General features: G+C 41.1%; 1 long non-coding RNA gene across 1 annotated transcript; it reads left to right on the top strand.

Moving 5' to 3' along the window:
* Positions 1–3,512: 3,512 nt before the first annotated feature.
* LOC116591563 lies at positions 3,513–12,943 on the top strand. Its single transcript, XR_004286051.1, has 3 exons — positions 3,513–3,972; positions 7,634–7,822; positions 11,695–12,943. It is a non-coding gene; the product is annotated as an uncharacterized LOC116591563 (long non-coding RNA).
* The last annotated feature ends 3,109 nt before the right edge of the window (positions 12,944–16,052 follow it).

The following is a 16,052-nucleotide window of genomic DNA, read 5'->3' as shown; positions in this document are numbered from 1 at the left end:
TACATGGTTGTTGTTTAAAGTCACTAGTTTTCTGATGTTTCTCTATGCGGCAATAGCTAACTAATTATATATCTATATGTATATATATATGGTTATATATATTATATTATATATCATTATATATATCATACTACATATATATAGTCATATATTATATTACAGTTATATATGTGTAGTTACACACACACATATATAGTTGAAGTGGTTGGGGGAGGGGGGCAAAACAGCAGGAGAAAAACAGAAAGAAAAAGGCCTTGATTTTATTTGTGCAACCTGAGGGCTCTGAATGGGTAGAGGCAGAGGAGCTCTTGAGAAGAGTGAAGCACAAAAAAGGAAGAAGGGAGTACACTGAAAACAAACTTCACTCTTCCTTATGATTGATCTTTTCATAGCTCCAAGAAGAGACATTTAGAATGTCAGCATCTTTCTTCAGTGTTAGGGTTTTGCTGTAATTCGAACAATCCAGATGTAATCGGACACTTTTGTTTACCTCTTATTTAATAGTCCGGGAGAGATAAATAATTTCTCAATAGATTCATTGAGTTTCATCTTGACCCAGAACTCTGAGTCTAAATACAGCCATTATCTGAAACTGTGAAACATCAGAAGGGGAAGCCGACTCCACTTGTTCTCTGTCAAACTTCTGCCCCTTGTTTTAACCTCCTACTATGTTAAAGAACACCAGACCCTAATGTTCTGATTCACTGTCACACCCTCAGTTTCCCTCCTCTGCTCTTGACTATAATGCATTCTATCTCTTCTGCACTGTAAATAATCTACTCAATCTGGTCATTTGAATGGATGCCTGTTGTCTTTGCAAACTTTAAGCTTCAGGGAACTTGTTTCATTAATTTATCCTTTTTTTTTTTTAAATAAGATTTTATTTATTTGACAGAGAGAGGGAACATAAACAGGGTGAGTTGGAGAGGGAGAAGCAGGCTTCCCCCAGAACAGGAAATCCTATGTGGCACTCAAGCGCAGGACCCTGGAATCATGACCTGAACCAAAGGCAGACGCTTAACGACTGAGCCACTCAGGTGTCCCAATTTATCCTTTAATTTATTACTTTTGTGTAGTGACAGTTCATCCCTGCTCTCAAGGATCTCACTGTCTAAGCAGAAGAGAAAAAACATACATCAGTTTTTAAAGTACATGTCACATTAATATAACTTAGAAAATGTGTGAACACAAAGAGAATTACTTTGACTCACGCATCTGTATACTCCCTTGTCTTCCTGCTTCTACACTTGACCCACATATTATAAAATCCAATGTGCTCTCAATAGCCAGAAGGATTTATTAAAATACATTGGAGTATATAAATTCTCTGCTTTAAATTTTCACTTTAAACTACTGACTGGCCATAGAAAGCCAATGGCTCTGGGAGCTGCCTTTCTCTCTGATTACACTTCAGTCATGCTGGTTCCTTTCAGTTTGCTGGGAACCCAGTCTTGTTCTGGATTTTAGCACCTTGGAACTAGTGTTGCCTATCTCTGCCTGACTGGCTCCTTGTCATTCAGAGCACAGCTTTGGTGGCTGGGTCCCTGACACCTGACAGAAGTAATCACTTAGTCACCCAATGTCAAATGGCCCTGTGTAATAGGTGGGCAATGAATACTCCTTGAATGTACAAACAGACAGAATTCTGAATGCTGGAGGATTCATCCATGGAATGGGGGAGAAACACCTTTTCAGACAGAGAAAGCAGCACCTGATTCAAAGACAGAAAACAATGAATGGCTCATTAGAGGTACTTTGGCCTGGCTGGAGCACAGGTTGTGAGCTGAGCTTGGAGAGAACCGGAAAATAAAAGGAGGTGAACTGAAAGGTTTTATATATATACCCACATCTCAAAACATGGTTTTTCAACCCAAGACCCAGTTTCTTTACAGACACATGACAATGCACACTTCTGACACTTTCTGACATTGTTGCCCTGCAGGAAGAGAGGGACATGGTCTTGAAAAAGATAACCGACAAATTTGGTCTGCTGTAACAACTCATTTCAGCGTTTTGCCTTTGGGCTGTTTGTAGGATAATTTCTTTTCTTTTTCTTTTTTTTTTTTTACAGTTTAATGAATGAGTTGGAAACATATTTCAAAATGTGGCCAAATATGGGAAACATATACAGCATCATTTTATGTCATTTATTTCTTTGCCTCTTACAACAAATCACTGCAAGCAGCAATTTCGTTTATGATATTATGATATTTTTTACACATTTATGATATTGTATGTTTGAACTTTATTGATTTATTATTTGTGAGGATAATTTTTTTTAAAGATTTTATTTATTTATTTGAGAGAAAGAGTAGAGAGAGAGTATGGGGGGGGTCGTTAAAGGGAGAGGCAGACTCCCCGCTGAGCAGGGAGCCCAAGGTGGAACCTGATCCCTGGATCCAGGATCATGACCCCAGCAGAAGGCAGAGGCCCAACCATTTTGGGAGACAGGGAAGAGGTTTTCTTTGATAGTCTCCTCAACTGTGAACTGGGAATAATAGCAGTTATTAGTCTCAAAGGGTAGTTGTAAAACTAATATGACTCAAAAGGTATAAGGTGCTCACAGCAGTCCTAGGTATAACTGTTAGCCTATATCATAATTATGATTATTCACTGCTCTCATGAAGAGGAACATGGTATAACTTCATTGAAAGAATTTACACTGGGTTTAAAAATCGCCCGTAAATTGTTTACATTTTGCTGGAGATACGTTTGGCATTGCAGAGACTGCTTAGTGATGATTAACGTGGTTTCTTGCGTGCTTTGGTTTCCAAGATTTATTTATTTACTTTGGTGGGGAGGGGCCAAAGGGGAAGGAGAGGAAAGAATCTCAAACCCTCTGGGCACCTGGGTGGCTTAGTGGTTTAAAGCCTGTGCCTTCGGCTGGGGTCCTGATCCCAGGGTCCTGGGATGGAGCCCGCATGGGGCTCTCTGCCTGGCAGGGAACCTGCTTCCTCCTCTCTCTCTGCCTGCCTCTCTGCCTACTTGTGATCTCTCTCTCTGTCAAAAAAAAAAAAAAAAAAAATATATATATATATATAAAACCACCACCACCTTAATAAATAAATAAATAAATAAGTATTTATTGCACAGAGCACAGGGACTGGACTGGGGCTCCCTCCTGTGACCCTGAGATCAGGACCTGAGCAGAAATCAAGAATCTGAGGATTAACCAACTGAGCCACCCAGCTGCCCCCGACCTTGCATGCTTTTAAAACATAGTGTACACGAAAATCACTCAGTTGAATTGTGCCCAACTGTTTCTCTCTAGGTTAAAAACAATACAAAGGTAAGAATATACCAAGGAGGCGCAGGGTGTCTCCACAGACAAAGGGTCCCCTAGGATAAAGAGAGCGCGCCTTCCCTCCAGGGAGGTGGCCGTCCCGCTCTTTGGAGCCATTAAGGGAGCCCACCACGGTGGCTCAGTCTCCGCCCCCTCCAGCCCTTCTCATCAAGACTCGAGGCTGCCTGGGGCCGGTGGTTCTGCAACCCAGCTGGTCGGGAGGGCAGGAAGGAAGGGTGGACCCGCTTGAGATTTCCTGTCTCGCTGTGAGTCACTGATACCGAGCACTTCTCGCATTTCGCTGCCTCCTCTCCGGAGAGCGGGAATGCGCGCAGAAGTCAAACCCCATCCCTCGTGGTCCCGCGGACAGCTGCCTTCCCCGCGGTGAACGAGAAGGGTCTGCACGGCTTCGGGGCTGGCTCCCCCTACGGGCAAGGCAAGAAACCGACGGAAGGGCTCCGCAGTACCCCTCGCAGGAAGCAGGTAACGAAGCTTGCGAGAAAGAACATCCTTGCGTATCACGAAGGTGCAATGCAAAAGGACACTCATTGTGGAGACCGAAGTTATAATTTCCAATTCTGACTCGGCTGGCAAAGACTGTAAGCCTGTCTCACACCTACTTCTCTTCCATCCCCCGCCTGCCAACATTGCAAACAAACTGAAGTTGAATAGGGGGTTTTGAAATTCCTGTAAGTAACTGCCTTGCAAATAAAAATTTGAAAATAATCTTTGCTTGTGAAGCCAGTGAAGGGGATTAATCTTTGTAGAGAAAGTGTCTCAAGAGGGAGTGATAACAGTTGTGCTACTCAATTCTAAGCCCCCTGGGAAGATTAACAATAATAATAATAATAATAATAATAATAATAATAAATAATGGCTACTGAGCACTTGTTTTACACGGATATTATACATTATTGCTAATCCTCATTCCAAGCCCTCTCAACTCCCTCCATCCTGTCAGCTGTCTTGAAACAGGATTGATGACCGGGACAGTGCTTTGAAAATATTAGTCATTAAATAAAATTATTTTTATATGAAAGTATAGCTGTAATTAACATTAATAAACATTCCAGGAATAATATTTTACTTAGCTTACAAAGAGCATGAGCTTTGGGGTTACACTAACAGAGTTCAAATACCATTTTTGCCCAATAGTATCTGTAGGATTATTGTTAAGTCTCTCTGAGCCTCAGTTTCCTCCCTTGTAAAATAAAAGCAATAACAGCCCCTCTTAGGACTATAGCGGGCCACAAGGATAACGCTAAAAAATTCCGCAGCTCTGTGTCTGACACACAATAGGTTCACCACAGATAGAAACTCCCCTTTCTTGACCATTTTCCCCAGAGACAACAGAATCAAGACAGAAATCTTCAGAATCATTAGTTAGGTGTCTGATCATTTTTTCCAAGCGCCTGCAGAAATCCCAAGGAGGAAGAAGAGCAGGCAGAAGAATGAGTCACAGAATGTTACAGATGAAAGAGTTTGCTGCTCGTGAGGAAAAAAGTCCAGTTGTTCTCATAAAATGTTCAAAAAAAAAACAAAAAAAACTTCAAAAAAATTTGTGATGGGGCGCCTGGGTGGCTCAGTGGGTTAAAGCCTCACCCTTCGGCTCAGGTCATGATCCCAGGGTCCTGGGATCGAGCCCCGCATCCAGCTCTCTGCTCAGCCAAGAGCCTGCTTCCCGCCCCGCCCCACCCCTCTCCCTCTGTCTACCTCTCTGCCTACTTGTGATCTCTGTCTGTCAAATAAATAAAATCTTAAAAAAAAAATTGTGATAGAAGAGCACTCACTATAAGTGCAGCTTCTTTACCTATGCATTGATCATAACAACATAACTTGATTCTAGGGCTTGGGTAGGGAGGTGGCAATGAATTCAGTGGTGATAAGAATGAATCTGAATTGTGAGTCATTAAATGGTCGCCTCGGGAAAACTAGAAACTTGGCCTCTCTTACAGGGTATTCATTAGAGGAGAGAGATTGTACAGTGGTCACCGCAGTGCATTAGAGAATTAGATATTTGCAAAATTTTACTTTGCTCACACAATTAAAGCTTTTCTTTTAACTGTGGAAGCTGGGTCAGCTCTCAAAATGATAATTATTTTGTTAAACAATCAGCCCCCTTTCCCAATCCCTCCCTAACTTTACACTTGAGAGCAGGAAATGGTAGTGATGCCTTTCTGGTATCAGTGCTGGTTACTGTCAATACATTTCAGGACATTCTCTGCTTTTCATGGGAAATTTTATGAATGTCGAGTTTGTTAGTGCATCTAAGAGACTGCTTGTGCTGAGCAAAGAGCCTTGTGAACTATCTCAGCAAAGGGAATGGCACATGTGGCCAACGCAGAAGCATTCATGTGAACTTTGTAGAGACTGGAGCATTGGGTTGTTGGGTCACTCCGAAAGACCTGCTAAATAAGTAGCATTCTTTTTCTACCATTTTGGGAGCTTAAATATCTGGTTTGAATTCTATCCGCACAACTGAAAGTAACACATCCTTTGCAAAGGAAAGACACGAAGACCAAATAATAATTATTATTAAGTAATAATAAACTTAAATAATAATAAACATTCTTAAAAATAATAAATAGATAAATAATAAACTTAAAAAATAATACAAATAAAGAAAATAATAATAAGTTCTTTTTTTTTTTTCCACTGCATCTTCTAACAAAATACGCACTCTCTGTACCTACAACCTCTACCCCTGAAATGGCTCCAATGGGGGGTGCTAAACAGAAGGCCATCTAACAAACTGAGGACATAGACCTGATAATTATCTTGCATATTATGGTTTCAGGGGCTGGGAGGGTTGGATTTTCTTATGGTAGTTGACATTTATTGAATAAATATTTGATAAAGAGTTTAAAAGGCAATATCTAAGGGTTTGAGTCCACGTCATTAAAAAAGATAGAGGAGGGTAAAAGAAAAGGAGTGAAATGTAGTGTCTTCCTCTTTAAGGAGCAGTTTAAAAGATCTTAACGAATGACAACAGTGTTGGTTCATGGATGTCCTGAGGATATAACATAAAAGTATTTTAATGCTACTAATATTGCTGAGCTTAACATGAATTTTCAATATGAAAAGGGGATTTTCTACTTGTTTAGTTTCTTGTGACAGAATTATTCTTAGACTAAAGAACACACCATGCATTTTTTAAAAATACATTTTGGTTATTTGATATCCCTGATCCACACAATGTAGGACCCACATCTAAGGAACAGAAATCTGGGAGTGAGTCACATGGAAAAAAAGAAACTTGGCTGTTTCTAAGGGCAAAGGAATTTAACAGTGATGACGTAAAATGGGCAAACTCAACCTTGCCACACCTTTAAGAAATACTCTTTTTTTCCTCTCTTCTTCTTAACCTTCCCTGTGTTATAAAAACTAAATCTAGAGAGGTTTGTCATTTTCAGAAAAATTACATTTAACACAAGAAGCCACAAAGGGCAATTATGGGAGGTAAAATTGTTGTCTTCTACTGGTTTTCCCTTTCAGTTTCCAAACACACAGAGTTGATCCTTTTACTGAAGGAGTTCAGAAGGCAGCAAGCCCTGGGCCATTCACAGACCTGGTAGTATTTAAAGAACTGGAGATCCCACATTGATCCTGCACCTGGGATCTCTCTTCTACTCTCAAGTTTCTACTTCTACCATTTACTTGAAAAGCTCCTCTCCCCTGTCAGAGTGAACCTGCACTCCACTAGCAGATGCTCCAGCTTGGTGCTTGGCTTTCTGACCACACAGGTGTGGTCTTGGTGCAAATCTGCCATCTGTGACTGCCACATCACTGTGCAAGGGCTTCTCACACGTTGATGTGCATCAGAGGCACCTAGAGAGCTTGCTGAAACAGCCTACTGGCCTCAGCCTTGGAGTTTCTGATCTATTAGGTCTGGGGGTGTGTGCCTGGCAGGTGGCACCTCTAACAAGATATCAGGTGATGTTGATGCTGCCAGTCTGGGGTCTGCCCTTGAGCACCACTGCTGTAAAGCAAAGAGCCTGGGATGGAAAGTGACAAAGTCTTGCCTTCGTCTCATTTCATAACTTCTTCTACCAAGACACTAAGGTGTGGCCTCCGGGCCTTGTTTCTTCCTTTGTAAAACAAAAAGTGTTGAGCTGGGATGTTCTTGCTCAGGATTTCTCAGTTCTGTCCATCTCACCTTAAGTTTATGGCGCAGTCCCATCGGTTAAAAAAAGAAAAAAGATTCATTCCAGAAGCCATTTCAATTTGTGAACCTCTTGTCTGACCACAGATCTTAGTTTCATTGAAGGTGCTGGGTGGAGGGAGTGGTTAGGAAAAGCACATCACTTATTTCTGATTATGAAGTCAAACATTTCACAATTCAATTTTTAGATCAGAACTTCCCAAGTGATGGGCATGAAGGGTTGCAGGTGTCCTGAGATATCGGCTTCCCTGGACCTGAGGTGTCAGAGTCCCCCAGGACGTCCATCTTTAAGAGCGTTCCTTTACCCTAGAGTGCCATTCAGATATTGTGATTTTCTGTGGACCATAATATGACCGAGTTTGGGAAGCCCTGTTACGGTAAGTAAAATGACTTTGTTCTTTCATCTGTTCTGTAGATCTGACATTCTTCTTATTGAATGAATGTAGGAATAAGAGCAGCTATATAAGAAGGTCTGCTGTTTTTTTAAAAAATGTTAGCTGAAACACGGCCATCGTTCTTGATGTATTTTGCTTTGATACAGAAAGGTGATAAGGTATGGAAGTGATGAGTTGATTTCCCTGAAGCCATGTGGGCTAGAGAGAGCTCTCCGGCCCGGTGTTGCACCCTCCAGCTGCACACTGGGCTCGCATGGGTGCATAACCAAAAATCAACACTCTGCGATTCACAAGAAGCAGTGGCTTCTATGCAAGTGTGTACTGTGCAGTGACTGTCATTTAAGGATGGAGAGTAGTGGGGCCTCTGGGTGGCTCAGTTAAGTATCTACCTTTGGCTCAGGTCATGATCCTGGGGTTCTGGGATAGAGTCCCAAGTGGAGGAATCCCTGCTCAGTGGGGAGCCTGTTTCTCCCTCTCCCTCTGCCCCTCTTTCCTACTGGTGTGTGCTTACTCTCAAAATAAATGGATAAAGTCTTAAAAAAAAAAAAAAAAAGGATGGAGAATAGGGAAGAATGGTGAAGTCCGTGGGTAGGTCTTTCAAATTTCCTGAACATGTAGGCAAATCCACCACCTGGATCTGCATCTTCCCTGGAAGGAAATCTCAAAGAATTTGGGATAGAAGCTAGATCTATCCCATCCTCAGAGATTAGAGTAGTGCTTGGAGCAAGATGGGAGCTCAGAACATGGCTTTGAATGGCTTGGTATAAAGGGTTGACAAGGAACCTCTACTGTTTGGGAACCTATTTGCCCAGCATATAGAAGGAGCCCCACAGTGGGAAGTGGCATGGAATGGAAGGAAGTATTTTACTCTATAAACTGAGCCACCTTATTATTCTAAACCATTTTCCTATGTTATCAACTTGCTGCAATACGTTTTCTAGGTAGTTTAATTCCTGATTGTTTTTGAGAAGTAGTATTCTCTTATCTTGGTTGCTAATTAGTCTTCAAATGTTTGTCACCTTCCTTTTGTAAATTTCCACAGCTTTTCTGCTTGCTGAAGTATTGTCTAATTTACTGCTTACAAAATAGTTTACAAAATAGTTTAAGCTGACCCATGAGCTCCTAAGAGAGCTGTTCTCCACCACCAACTGCCTCCTCCCTCACAAAAACTATGCCAAAGCTCTCTAATATCTCACATTACAGCCAAATGGCGCTCACACACCATGAATAAAATTAATTCATAAAAACTAACTATTCTGCTGGTAGTCCCAAACTGATTTTCACCTTTAGTTAGTCATTTGATCACTTTTAGCAGAGGAAAAGTAAGTGACCACATTGTGGTTGTTCTTAGTCCTTGCAAAAAACCACAAAAACAACAATAACAAAAACAAAACAAAAGACAAAATCCAGAAGGGACTGAAGACTGCTTTAGCTCTGAAGTGGAGGGGGAAAAATTGCTTCCCTGGAACTCAGTTCCATTTTATACTTCTTCAAATTTCATTTTTCAGCTTATTACTCATTGCTGATAACTCTGTGCTTGACACTGGTTGGGCAAGATCTTGAAATGGCCAACCATGTATTACTTTCATTTACAGTTCCTTCAGGCTTACTTTCATTTACAGTTCCTTCAGGCTTAAAAGAGATCACCATTCTTTGATGGGCGAATCTTCCAGATGCACTTCCCAACAGATATGGAATTCCTTTCCCTTATTATCCACATCTGCTTTCTGTAAGCCGGGCTTCTCCTAGCACTGCCAGAGACAACCATCAACTTATAATTTGTGAGTTTCTACTCTGCAGATACCAGTTTTCTTAAGAGTATTTCTACTGAGACTCTCTTGGGTATTAAAAACAAGTGTAATGTCCACAGGAGCGCTCTTCACTAAGGGACAGTGCCACCAGCAGCCCCATCACCCCCAAAGCCTCGCCTGTAGTGTCCTCGTATTCCATCTACTTCTTGTTCACCCACACCTGTCCAGCTCCAGGAGGGCAGAGATCCTGTTATGCAACTTTTGCATCCTTCCGAGTAATGGAGCATTGAACATCACATGGATATTCAATAAACAATTGCTGTGTCACATTGAATTAGGTATCTGCGTATCTCTGGTGCTAACCAAGGAAGCAGCTGAGCCTGCTCTCTACAGTCCGAAAACTATCCTCAATAAAGTAAGAAAGACAAAGATTACTGAGAAGGAAAAGCCAAAAAACGACACAAAATAGTACAAAGAAGGGTTAGAAGAAAAATAATTCCCCTTTAATCTTGTCCAGTCTCTGCTGCGGACAGGCGATGCTTGGTAGATGTCTGGGAAAAGTTACAACACACAGGGTGCGATGTGATTGTCACATGTACTAACGGAATGAAACAAAAAGATTTTTTTTTTTTTTTCCGGGTAAGCTTGAAGTTAAAATAAAAAGTTCTGTGTTTATTTCATATTCTCTCTTTGACTTTTGGATTTGTAAGCCCATGTCTAAATAATGAAAAGTATTTCTCCAAGCCCATGACTAATTCCTAATATTAACTCAGACAGTAGTTTTCATGCATATTCTTCCTCTATTGTAATCCCTGTGAGTGTCATGTGCAGGAAGACAGAAGGCAGCACACAGAGGCTTTCTGTGAACTTTAGTCCTCTCACATGAGCTTTCTAGAGCACTGTGTGCTTGCTCCAGATGCTACCACCCGGACCTCGTATTCCTCCTTGTGATGCCTTGACTAGCTGCTGGGGTTTTTTGTTTGTTTGTTTAAGATTTTATTTATTTATTTGTCAGAGAGAAAGAGAGAGAGAGGGAGCAAGAGAGGAGCAGGCAGAGGGAGAAGCAGACTCCCCACTGAGCAGGGATCCTGTTGCAGGGCTTGATCCCAGGGCCGGGAGATCATGACCTGAGCTGACAGATGCTTAACCGACTGAGCCACCCAGCACCTCTAGCTACTGGTTTTTAAAAACTAGTTTTGAACCTCTCTCTCTCTCTCTCTCTTTTTAAAATCTCTATTATAAAATCTTTCTTTTTATATATTTTTCCCCATCCTTCCCTCGGTATAGTGGGATAATGAGCAGATTGTGGATTTTCAATCATAGACTTGCTGAATCATGTCAAATTGAATTTAAAATTTAAAAGAAATTTTAGGGGTGCCTGGGTGGCTCAGGGGGTTAACATCTGCCTTCGGCTCAGGTCATGATCCCAGGGTCCTGGGATCGAGCCCCACATGGGGCTCTCTGCTTAGCAGGGAGCCTGCTTTTCTCTCTCCCTCTCTCTCTGCTGGCCTCTCTGCCTACTTGTGATCTCTGCCTGTCAAATAAACGAACAAAATCTTTAAAAAAAATTCTTTTTTAAACCACTACACTTTGTTTCTAGGATGAAAGTTTTGCATGATAGCTATGGAACAATACTATAACCAAATAAATATTATAAAATATCATAAAAATTGTTAAGCAAAATGGCAGTTGAACCCAAAGTGGCCATTGCATACAAACACAGTCAAGTCTTGCTGTTTCCTCTAATATATCTGTCTTAGATTTTTTATATAAAGATGTATCTGTGAAAGCATTGACCACACTTAAAAGTATTTGGAATTTTTTGTTGTATAAAAATGCTTAGGTAGCACCCTATGAGATCCTTTATTTCTGTTAACTTGGTTTTTGGAAAAGTGAATTCAATTCTTTAAATAAGTTTTTGGGAATTATGTGGAATATGCTGTATGTTGGCCCCAGAGCACGACTTACCTGTTATCAACATACAGGGTCCATGTGTGATCTTATCTGTAGAGCTGATCTAGTGATTCATTTATGTTCTTGATTACCCCCTGCCCCCATTTTAAGGGATACTCTAACATGATTTTTTTATTCTTTATTTCAAAGGTCACCATTGTCATGGGCAAAGCTAGAATATTTTATAAGACAGTCATGCCTAGAACCTTGGGACTGTTTAGCAAACCTGAGCAGGGAGCAGGCCCATTTTGCTGCTGTGTTGGCAAGTCTGATTAACTGCCATTTTTCATATACCGTGGAACCTGCAGCAGTGTTTCCCAAAGCATGGCCTAAGAATCATCGAGGAAATGTGTCAACTATGCAGATTCTCAGGCTCTAAACAGACCCACAGAATCGGAGCCTCTAGCTGCGGGACCCGGATATCTACATTTAAACAAGGATTCCAAGTGATTATCATGCTCACCGAATTTTGACACCACTTAGGCTCACTTTTAACAATTTAAAATATACAATTCATATTTTGAAACAGAATTTGTATTTCAATAAGGCTCTCCACTCAGGACTCTTCTATGTCATTTCCTACTTTCTCTTCTCTCATCACTTGCTAAGTCTCAGACTTTTCGACGGTGAGTAATTAGACTTTTTTGGTTGCAAACAACAGGATCTAATGCTGAATGAATTAGGCTAAAACAAAATTTACTGCCATTTGTGGGGGTAACTCCTAATCTAAAGATCCACTGTTAGGAACAGGTAAGACCTAGAGTAGCTCCAAATATGTAGAGTAGGAAGGACTGGGGGTAATCAGCTCCTATGTCACTTTACTCACATTTCAAATTATACTGGGAAAACAGAAGCTTTGCGCAGAACGGCCATCTGCTTATATCTTGGCCAGAAGTGAGCATGTGACTTAGGGACAACTTCCAGATCTATGTCCAGGGACCAAGGGGCAGACTTCCAATACAAAATTGCAGTACCACTGCAAGAAGAGTAGGGGAAGATTTCTGTGTAGTCAAAAACAACAGCTTTACCATAAAGCAAAAAACTCTGGAATGCTGAATGCAGGGTCCTTATTTTCTTCTGAAGTCATCTCATTCCTGAGCTAAGCAATACTTATACACCTGGTGGTCTGTGTCTGGTGCTCTGTTGGGTTTTAGAGAATTAGCAAAGAAGTTACTAGAGGTCAAGGGCAACAAATTGAGGCAAATAGTAAGTGAGCTAGTTGAGACTGACTATGTTTGTAATAGAACTTCTCTCATTAGGCGTAAGTAAGGAAGAGCCTGTATAAATGGACTATTATTTCTATTAACTATGAAGAGTCTGGTAAACATCACTTTGCTTGTGGGGTAATTTTATGGGGCCTGTCTTGAGGAAAAGATATGGAGGCTTGCAATTTATATAATGGTTGGATTAAAGTTATTGAATAAATAAAACTATCTGATTACAAGTTTTTCTCCCTCTTTTTTTTTTTTTTTAAGATTTTATTTATTTATTTGACAGACAGAGATCACAAGTAGGCAGAGAGGCAGGCAGAGGGAGAGGGGAAAGCAGCCTCCCTGCTGACAGAGAGCCTGATGCAGGGCTCCATCCAGGACCCTGAGATCTTGACCTCAGCTGAAGGCAGAGGCTTAACCCACTGAGCCACCCAGGTGCCCCAAGATTTTCTCCCTCTTAAGTAGGCAAATAGTCTCTCTGAAATTATGTTAAATTATATTACATTAGATTATTTATTTGAACAGACCCTATCATTTTGACCCACTTTTACTGAGCACCTTATATGTGCTAGCTTTTGGAGTTAATTTTTTTTTTTTATTTCTTGAATTCAGGAAGCTCACATTCATTTTCAGGGGGTTTTCTTCTTCAGAGATAATGGTGAGCAAACTTTAGCCTGGTTTTATATTAACTTATCACAAATTCCATGATTTGACCTTTTCTACTTGTCTTTGCACAAGCTACCCTGCCAGGAATGCTCTATCCCCCACATATCCACCTAATATACATCCACTCATCCTTCATGTTTAAGATCAAAAGATTGAGTTTTCGCTGGCTTCCGCTACAAACTTAAATCTTCCTTGTGACCTTTTACGCCAATACTTCATCCTGTAATTGCTAATCACTGCCTTGCTCCCCATTTGACTTTCACTACCTTCTTTTTTATCTTCCAGGAACCTAGAACCTTCTTAAACACGTAGCTTCTACCACCATTTGTATTCTGAGAAGGCTCAAAGCTGTGTCTCCGACTCAGAAATGTTCATTGATTTCCAGATTTATACAGCCTGCTGCACACAAGGAATTTCCAAATCTGGTCTCATTGATTGTCCCTTCATCTGTTTCCTCCTCTTAGAATCCTCAGTCTGGGTGAAAGGTTCTGCTATCTACCTACTTTTCCAAGACACAAGCCTAGAATCTCCTGGCTTCCCCCTTCGCTTCCTCCTTCCATGCAAATTCAGAATGCAAGCTCTGAACTTATTTCCACCTTAATTTCTTTCTCCACTGCCTGCCTGACCATCTGTATGTCTACATTCCCCCTACCCCTACCTTAGCTCAGGCTAGCATAATTTTTGTCAGGAGGACTGTAGCAGCTTTTAGCCTTAGTCCAGCCCCTTTCATATCCATCTTCCAGAGAGATAGTGGGAGTTAACTTTATAAAACAATCTATTTCTCTTACTTCTTTAAAAAATTTTTTTTTTTTCAAAAGTTCCTGTAGGATTAAGGATAAAGTTCCAGTTCCTTCACATAACATAAAATCTCTCCATTAGCCACTCCTGCCTATCAGAGTCTAGCTTCCAGGTATCCCCAGTACAGTATGTAGGGTTGATGCTTCTACCCCTCCCCTCCCCCTAGGGCAGACGTGAGACTGACTCCTGCTGCCTGAGGTCTGTTTCTAGCAGTCCTCCACCAACAAGTATCAAAAGTTGATGCATAAATGAATACTCCATCTTTCTTATCCTCCCTCTAGATAACTTGGAGGCCTAGATCTTGCATAACTCTGAGTTCCCCAGTGTAGCTGATTTCCATTTCCACACAGTGGTAACAGGCTTGATAAAGTAGACTCGATGGCTGCCTTTCCTTTCCTAACTTACTTTCCCACATTCCCTGCCCCCCCCCCGCCCCCGTGTTTCCTGGGATCACCTCACCCATGCACTGAACCTATGGCCCTGCATCTGACTTGAGGAAGTTAAATAAGACACCCAACATGTATTCTTTGTTTCAGCCAAGAAAGTGGATAGAATTTGTTTGTTTGTTTGTTTAAGATTTTATTTATTTATTTGACAGACAGAGATCACAAGTAGGCAGAGAGGCAAGTAGAGAGGGAGAGAGAGAGGAGGAAGCAGGCGCCCTGCTAAGCAGAGAACCCTATGTGGGGCTCAATCCCAGGACCCTGGGATCATGACCTGAGCCGAAGGCAGAGTCTTTAACCCACTGAGCCACCGAGGCGTCCCAAGAATTTGTTTTTTAAAGTGTTATGTTTTCCCATGTTTCCTCTGCATGGGATGATTCTGGATCCCACCTCCCTTACCTAGCTAAATTTTATTGATTTCTTAAATTATGCTCAAGCACTGCCTCTTTAAGGGAAGCTCTTTTCTTTTCTTAAGATTTTATTTATTTATTTGACAGAGAGAGAGAGAGAGAGCATGTGCAGGGGAGCTGCAGAAGGAGATGGAGAAACAGGCTCCCCATGGAGCTCCGGGAGCCTAACACAGGGATCCATCCCAGGACCCTGGGATCATGACTTGAGCTTAAAGCAGATGCTTAACTGACTGAGCCACCCATGTGCCCCTAAGGAAAGCTTTTCTTAACACTGAACTGTGGACTGGAAGTTCTGCCTCACAGTACTCAAGCATACCTATGTCCTGGCCGTTGCCTTAATCTTGGATTTGTTTGTCTGACTCTCCTAGTAGACTGTGATCTCCTTGAGAGTAGAGAATAGGATATATTTAAATGTTCAGTCCAGCCCTCAAAATGTAAGGGAAGACCTTAATGATAAAGCTCACTAAATGTTTGTTTGAATGAATGGTTTTTATGTAACAAATTTATGAATGAATGTACAAGTAAAAAACCAACCAGGGCAGATTTAATCAAGGAATAAAAATCTATTGCTGAATGAAAATTTCTGCAATTAATCCCAGATAGTTTTGGATTATATATACTATTGTTCTTCCCAGGAAGTGTGGGTAACTATAACAGTAAAACACATACTGAACAGGTGTTATATCTCAGACATTGTGTAAGCACATTAAAAACATATGACGGATGCTGTGATATATTGTATAACATTATACCTATTATTATATTAGGTAGAGTTTATTATTGTTATTATGACTTTTGTTATTCTTATTTCCATTTTCCAGGGAGTAAATAATGCTCATGCCAGATATTTGAAAGCAGTTTCTTTTCACAAGCCCGAGAGTCTCAGGAAGTTCCATTATGCTTATCAAGGAGGTTCAGAATAAATTCAGCTGATGGGTTGGGTTGGGTACTTCCCTCCTCTTGCCCTGCTCAATATCAAG

The sequence above is a fragment of the Mustela erminea genome, chromosome 1 (assembly GCF_009829155.1).
Source record: "Mustela erminea isolate mMusErm1 chromosome 1, mMusErm1.Pri, whole genome shotgun sequence".
Lineage (NCBI taxonomy): Eukaryota > Metazoa > Chordata > Mammalia > Carnivora > Mustelidae > Mustela > Mustela erminea.
The sequence above is the reverse complement of the archived record's forward strand: the minus strand, read 5'-3'. Positions and strand labels throughout refer to the sequence as shown.